At 38.5% G+C, this 7,702-nt stretch overlaps 1 long non-coding RNA gene across 1 annotated transcript; it reads right to left on the bottom strand.

Moving 5' to 3' along the window:
* Positions 1-431: 431 nt before the first annotated feature.
* Positions 432-6,243, bottom strand: LOC111811606. Its single transcript, XR_002817571.1, has 5 exons — positions 6,172-6,243; positions 1,881-1,886; positions 1,817-1,822; positions 1,151-1,156; positions 432-442 (listed from the first exon to the last, which is right to left on the bottom strand). It is a non-coding gene; the product is annotated as an uncharacterized LOC111811606 (long non-coding RNA).
* Between the last annotated feature and the right edge of the window lie 1,459 nt (positions 6,244-7,702).

The raw sequence follows: 7,702 nt of genomic DNA, 5'->3' as shown, positions 1-7,702 counted from the left end.
ATCAGTTTAGAACTTCACTTCATCTTTTTGATATACATCTTGAATTCTACACATCCCCATCTTTCTTCTAAGCTTCTCCAACAATGGTTGTTTCAAGGGTTTTGTGAATAGCTCTGCGATTTGTTCATCACTTCGGCAAAAGTTGAGTTCAATAATGCCTTCTTTACACAAATCACGCAAGAAATGAAATCGAACATCTATGTGCTTACTCCTTCCATGCAACACAGGATTTTTAAACAACTTAATAGTTGACATATTATCACAATATATAACTGCTGTACCTGGTTGCTTCTAATTAAGAATTTCAAGCATTTTTCTTAACCAAATTGCTTGGCACGAGCATGCTGCTGCTGCCACAAATTCTGCTTCTGTAGTTGAGAGTGTTACAATAGGTTGCTTCTTTGAAGACCAGAAAATAGCTCCTGAACTAATCATGAAAATACTTCCTGAAGTACTTTTACGATCATCTATATCACCTGCATAGTCGCTATCTGTATAGCCAACCATCTTCGGATCATCTCCTTTCTTGTAGAATACCCCCAAAGAAAAAGTTCCTCTCACATAACGAAGTATCCTTCTTGCTGCATTGAGATCTTTTTCCGTTGGATGCTCCATGTAAGGACTTATCATACTAACCGCATACATGATGTCTGGTCTTGTTGAAGTTAAGTACATCAAACTTACCACAATTTGTTTGAAGTACCTTTTATCAACCTCTCGCCCTTCAATATCCTTGTGCAACTTCAAACCCAATTCTGATGGAGTTCCAAATGTGCACTCATCCAATTTCAATCTTTCAAGTCATTCTTGAGCATATTTCTTCTGACAGATAAAGTGACCTGCGGGAGTTTGAGTAACTTCTACTCCAAGAAAATATCTCATCAAACCAAGATCTGTCATTTCAAATTCCTTCATCATGCTCTTCCTACAAAATTCAAACATTTCTTCATTTTTTCCAGTAAATATTAAATCGTCGACATATAAGCAAATAATGAGAATGTTACCTCCCTTTTCAGTTTTCACATACAACCTATGTATGTTCATATGGGCATTTAGTGAATCCCATCTTTTCAAAATGAGAATCAATGCGACTGTACCATGCTCTCTCCGCTTGCTTCAAACCGTACAAAGCTTTCTTCAACTTGTATACTTTTTCCTCTTTACCTTTTTGAACAAAACCTTCTGGTTGCTCCACATATACCTCTTCTTGAAGGTCTCCATGTAGGAAGGCCGGTTTCACATCAAATTGATAAATAGGCCAAGATTTCTGTGCTGCAATAGAAATTATAAGCCTGATAGTATCTTGACGTGCCACTGGTGCAAATACCTCCTTATAATCAACTCCATACTTCTGCTTGTATCCTTTTGCAACGAGTCGCGCCTTGTACTTATCCACCTCTCCGTTTTCATTCAACTTGGTTTTGAAAACCCATTTGACTCCGATTGTTTTATGCCCTTGCGGAAGATCAGTGAGCTCCCAAGTCTTCTTCTTCTCTATGGATTTGATTTAACTGTCCATGGCTTCCTTCCATTTCTTCTCCTTTACCGCTTCTTCATAGACAATTGTTTGTATCACTATCCATAAAGAATGCAAAATAAGCACTATCACTTGAGTCATAGTCCATCTTATAATCAACCATCCAATTTTCTCTCTTTCTTGTTCTTGGATTTCTTTGATTATGATCATGATCTTCTTCTACTGGTTCTTCTTGTTGAGCTTGTGATGAGCTCTCTCTCTCTCTCCATGCTCATAGTGAGGCTGAATAGGGGCTGAAGCTTGTTCTCCTTCAAGATCTACAGGAATCCGCTGATTCACAGTGATCTTTTCTTCCCATGTCCAACCAAGTCTGATTTTCGTCAAAGATTACATCACGACTTACCACCACCTTCTTTGTCAAAGGATCATAGAGCTTGTACGCCTTAGAAGTCTCGCTTACTCCAAGGAACACACACTTCAAACTCTTGTCTTCAAGTTTCTTCCTTTTCTCATCAGGAACGTGTGCATATGCTATGCACCCAAAGATTCTAAAGTGGTCTACTGCAGGTTTTCTTCCGCTCCATGCTTCTTGTGGAGTCATATCTCTAACAGAAAAAGTAGGGCTCCGGTTGAGAATGTGAACGGACCACACGATAGCTTCTGGCCAGAATTCCTTCGGAACTTCTCCTTTATTTAGTAATCTTCGAACCATGTTGAGAATGGTCATATTTTTCCTTTCGGCCACACCATTTTGTTGTGGTGTATATGTTGTTGTTAACTGCCTCCTTATGCCCTTCTCTTCACAAAATTTAATAAACTCGTTCGAGCAGAACTCTCCACCTCTATCAGTTCTTAAAGCCTTGACTCTTCTTCCAGTTTCCGTCTTCACAGTAGCACAAAAATTTTTGAAGCAATCAAAGGCTTCTAATTTGGCGTGCAAGAAATAAGTTGTAACACTCGTTTATCGTCAACGCGATTCACAGGAGCTACCACTAACATCGATAATAAACTCTGACAACCAATCATAAATTTCAAAATATTTCTAAAACTTAAAATGACCAAAGTAAATTCTTGACAACGAAAGCATAAGTACACAAAATAGACACAGACATGGATTCCCAAATAGTTTCTAGCCCGCTAGTCTCGTCCTCGTCCTCAGTTGGCCTGCATCAACTAAATCTCGAAAGAAAAGTTAAATAATTTTGATGAGTAATTAAATTACCCAGTAAGTAGCCAACTTTATCTTTCATGAATTCATAACTAATCTTTTCAGGTGTTTTTAAGTTTTATTCGTCATTGACTCCTAGTTTCTCTTACTAGGGTCATCTGTTCATTAATGAGATATCTCAGCTACGTCCAGCTTAGGTTACTGACTCTCTTTTGATATGCTTATCTAGAATTTTTGGACTCGTATGTAAGACTCGCTCTCGGTCAAATACGGTCTGTCTACTAATTTCTCTGGCGGCCTGTTTATCTCATATACCAACGGCCAAGAGTACTCATGCCCCTGACTTAGCACACAGTGCGTTGGTCAGGAACTCATTAATGCATGCTTTCATACATTTATCATACTCATATAAATAAGTCATGGCTCGACAACCAATAAGCATATCCTAGAGTCATAACCTTTCCATTAACATGCATAACATACTCGCATTTACTGCATGCTTTCATACATTTATCATGTTCAACACATAGAACATTCTGGCAATCGTTTATATCATGCTTACATCACAGGCAAGCAGTCACAATATACAATAAACATTCAATATCATCAAAGCTCATCTTAACATACTAAGCTCTTATAAGGTAAACAACATACTCATATGTTGTAAAACATGTTAAGAACTAGTTCATAGATCGATATGCTACTTACCTGGTTTCGAATCCCTTTCTCTCTTGAATGTACATTTAATAGGGTATTTCAACATAATTTCCTCCAATCAGACCTATATTTCACCATTTTTAAGATAAGTATAGGCCAATTTTAATAGGACAGGTTGAAAGGATTCGAACGGGAGAAACTGGGAGCCAAAACGACGACGCACGCGCCCTCATGCGCCTGCACACGCTCGGCGTGTTTTTCTCACGCGACTGATCTACGCACAGTCGTGCTCCCACTCTCGGACTCCCACGCGCCCCGCGTGTCCCTCACACGCTCGTCTTCAACCTCTGTTTCCTGCAATTTTTTCCCCAAACTTTTCCTTTAATACTCGTTGTGTCCCAAAGCCATATTCCATCTCTACCGCTCGAATTTCATTCTGACTTCTTCTACAACTTTATAGATCTCCTAATTACGGTTCTAACAAGCCCTATTTCATAATTTATTATGCAATATGAATCAAGACATCGAGATTTAAAGGTTCGGTGATATGGGTTTTTCGTTACCTTCGAATAAACGTTCGATTCAGCTTAAATTCAGAGCTTCAATGGCTGAAAATCGTCACACTCGTTCCCCCATCCTCACGTTTGCAAACTACCACCACAATCGCTGAAGAATCTTTCGAATTACCGAACACATGGGTAAGTTTCACCTTCCTCTGTTTTCTGGGTTTCAACCATCCATTACCCTTCAGTTTCAAATCCTAATCCATTCCCTATCTTGCTTCCCCACCATCTAGCAGACCCTTCTTCATTCCACACCTCCATCTTCCTCTCTTTTCTCCCAAGTCCACCTGTCATTCCCCTCATCCTCCATGGCAGCAGCGAAAGCTGCTGCTGTCTTCTTCTTCTTCTTCTTTTTTTTAACTAATTAATTTATTTACTTATTTCATAATTATCATAATAATAATAATTATTATTATCAGTAATATCAACACAAAAACATACATACCCAAACACACATTATATTATTTTGGATCATTACATAAGTCCATGTTTTTCCGACTAAAATCATCGATGAGGGTCATGAAATATTTCTTGTCACCATTTGATGCTGGAGAGATGGGACTGCATATGTCTGAATGAATCAACTCCAAAATTGCTTGAGCTCCTCTTAATTTTTCGGATGAAAAAGAATTTCTTTCATGTTTTGCTACTACACAGCTCTCGTAAATTTCTGTTGGAGGAGTAATATCTGGCAACCCAGTTACCATTTGTTAGATAAAACTTGAGTTTTTCTTATTTAGATTCACACGATTTCATTAGTTCTACGTTTGACCATTTGACAAACACGTCGAATGGATTAACAAAGTTTTAGACGGCAATTTTGTAGGAAGTGGCACAGATTTAGTTGGCCACGCCATTTTTAGGATAGGTTATATTTAAATAGGAAATCTTTTGAGAAGATTTAATCAATCTGATTTTAAGCGCAGTCAAAATTTCAGTCATTCTCTCTCTTTATTATTTTACGCATTTTATTTTTCTTCCAACAACCTCTTGTCGACGATTTCCTCTCACCGAAAAGAAAGGATTTCCCTGGCCGATTATCGAAAAACAACACCATCTTCTTTGAAGACAACATCTTTAATCGTTTGAAGTGTAGATGACCATACCTAAAATGTCAAAGCCAAGTGGTATCTTCTTTCTTCACCATCAAACTTTTGGCAACGATATTTAACGTCAACGGATATAGACGGTTGGTGGTCATATTCATCTTAGCAATCGATCCTCTTTTGGAGTCATAAATCTCACATTCATCATTTTGGAATGTGATCACATACCCCTTTTCTTGTAACTGACCGATGCTAAGTAAGTTGGCCTTCATATCAAGAATGTAGAATACATTAGAATAGACTCTACAAATTCATTTCTAGTCTTGATATCTACCGTTTCTTTCCCCATCACTTGGATAGTTGAATTGTTGCCAAGAGAAACCGTAGTATGAAAATTTTCATCTAGAGTTGAGAAGAATTCCTTACAACCTGTCATATGGTTGCTGCATCCAGAGTCTACGACCCATACACCTTGATCTGCAACCTTCATAGCATGGAATGACATTAACAATGTTTCTTCTTCTCTTCTCTCCACAAAATTGGATTGATCTCTTTTCTCCTTTTGGAGCCTGGTATAACATTCGTTTTTGTTATGTCCAAAGGCGTCCACATCTGTAGCATTCCACCTTAGACTTGTCAAAGTGTCTCTTGCCTCATTTCTGACTAGGTCTGCTGACCTGCCAACATCTCCACTTCTTTCTCGACTGCCTCTCCCACGACCTCTGCCTCTTCTTTGCCCTCTACCTCTAGGGCTTGAAGTTTCACTTGGTGTGGATATCTTTAAGACTGTCATCTCCTCTATTGCACTTGTACAATTGAGTCTCTGTTCATGTACTAACAGGGAGCGTTGGAGTTCATCTATTTGCATCTCTTCGACATTGTTTGCTTCTTCTATAGAACATACAATGTATTCGAACTTTGGAGTTAGTGATCGCAAAATCTTTTCTATGACCGCAACATCTGTGATTGAATCACTATGCATCCTCATTTTACTTGCAAGACTCCTACCCTTGTCAATATAAGCATTCACCGTTTCTCCCTTTTGCATTTGGAGAATTTCAAAGTCTCTTCTAACTGCTTGAAGTTGAGCACGCGTTACTCTCATTGAGCCTTGATACTTCCTCCTTATAGAATCCCAAATTTGCTTGGATGTCTTCTTCTGAAGCATGGTTTCCAAGATAGTCCTATCAATGGACTGAAATAAATAGTTCTTGATCTTCAGGTCCTTCAACTTCGATGCTGCCAACAGTTGCTATTGACCAGCTGAGAGTACCTCGCCTTCATTTGGCTCTTCATAACCCGTCTCCACCATATCAAAAAACTTCTTTGATCTGAGAAAATTTTCCATCAACATCGCCCAATGATCGTAGTGACCATCGAATCTCGGGATGGCGGGCTGAACGTAGCTCTCAACTTGTTTTTCTGCTGTCATTCTTGCTGCTGCAAGATCGCTCTGATACCAGTTGTTGGTGACAACAAAAATTGAAGTGAAATTGAGAGGAGGAGTGATTTGAATGATTGGAAAGGGAGGTCATTTTATAGGACGGGATTTCATTGCTTCCCGGTGTTGGTTGGGATTTCTGTGGATGAAATTGCTTTCACCTCCTCCCTCTCCGTAGTAACTAAATTTGTTAAACAAATTATACTTTTTCTATCTTTAGAAATGTATCTACTAGTGTCCCTCCAACACATGTACGTTACGAGGCAGAAAAATGATTATTAAGGTTATCATAATGATGTGATGACCAGGCAAGAAAACGATCATTATGTTTACCATAATGTTGCGACGGTCAGGCACGAAAATGATCATTAAGTTTATCCTAATGCTACGACGGTCGCTATTCCTAAATGGGTGTCCGACATCAACAACTACCAAAGAATGCTCGCTAGAGGATTATATCAGAGTGGCGTAATGGTAAACTCCACGGTGGCTAGAGGATTATATCCTCAATACTCTTTGTACTATATGTAATTGTACATACCAGAAGTCATCAATATAAATCTCTAGCCACGGAGTTTATCATCCCGGTGTTACCATATATATTTCTTTTTGTTTCTAGCATAAATAATCTTACGTTTACATCTTCTAGAAATCGAACCGGATCATATTCTTCTAGATTATATCTTTGAGCTTTCGTTATTGCATCTTCACATATTGTAACAGCCCAAGCCCACTGCTAGAAGATATTGTCCTCTTTGGGCTTTCCCTTTTGAGCTAACCTCAAGGTTTTCAAAACGTGTCTGGTAAGAATAAGTTTCCACACCCTTGTAAAGAATACTTCGTTCTCCAACCCAACCGATATGGGATCTCACAATCCACCTCCCTTCGAAGCCCACTGTCCTTACTGGCACACCACCTTGTGTCTACCCTCATTCGGGGCTCAGCCTCCTCGCTGCCATATTACCTGGTGTCTGACTCTTATACCATTTGTAATATGCTTGATATGTGTGAAATGTTTGATAAGTGTGAAATGTTTGATAAGTGTGAAATGTTTATGATTTATGTTATGATGTGATGCATTTGACAATATGTTTGAGATATGATACGTGTACGGTATGACATGATATGTTGAAAGGCATGATATGTTTACAATATGATACACGTGACATGGTAAGATGTATGATATGAATGACATGCAATAAGATGTTTTGACATGATACACAACCTTGTAATTACATGAAAAGTTATGATAATGATATGATACGAAGGAAAATGCTAGAGGGGTTGTCATACATGATAATGAAAAAGGAAAAATGTTAGGACCTCATGCATCATTGTGTTTTCATGCAT

Source organism: Cucurbita pepo, chromosome LG15, assembly GCF_002806865.2.
Source record: "Cucurbita pepo subsp. pepo cultivar mu-cu-16 chromosome LG15, ASM280686v2, whole genome shotgun sequence".
Taxonomy (NCBI): domain Eukaryota; kingdom Viridiplantae; phylum Streptophyta; class Magnoliopsida; order Cucurbitales; family Cucurbitaceae; genus Cucurbita; species Cucurbita pepo.
The sequence above is the reverse complement of the archived record's forward strand: the minus strand, read 5'-3'. Positions and strand labels throughout refer to the sequence as shown.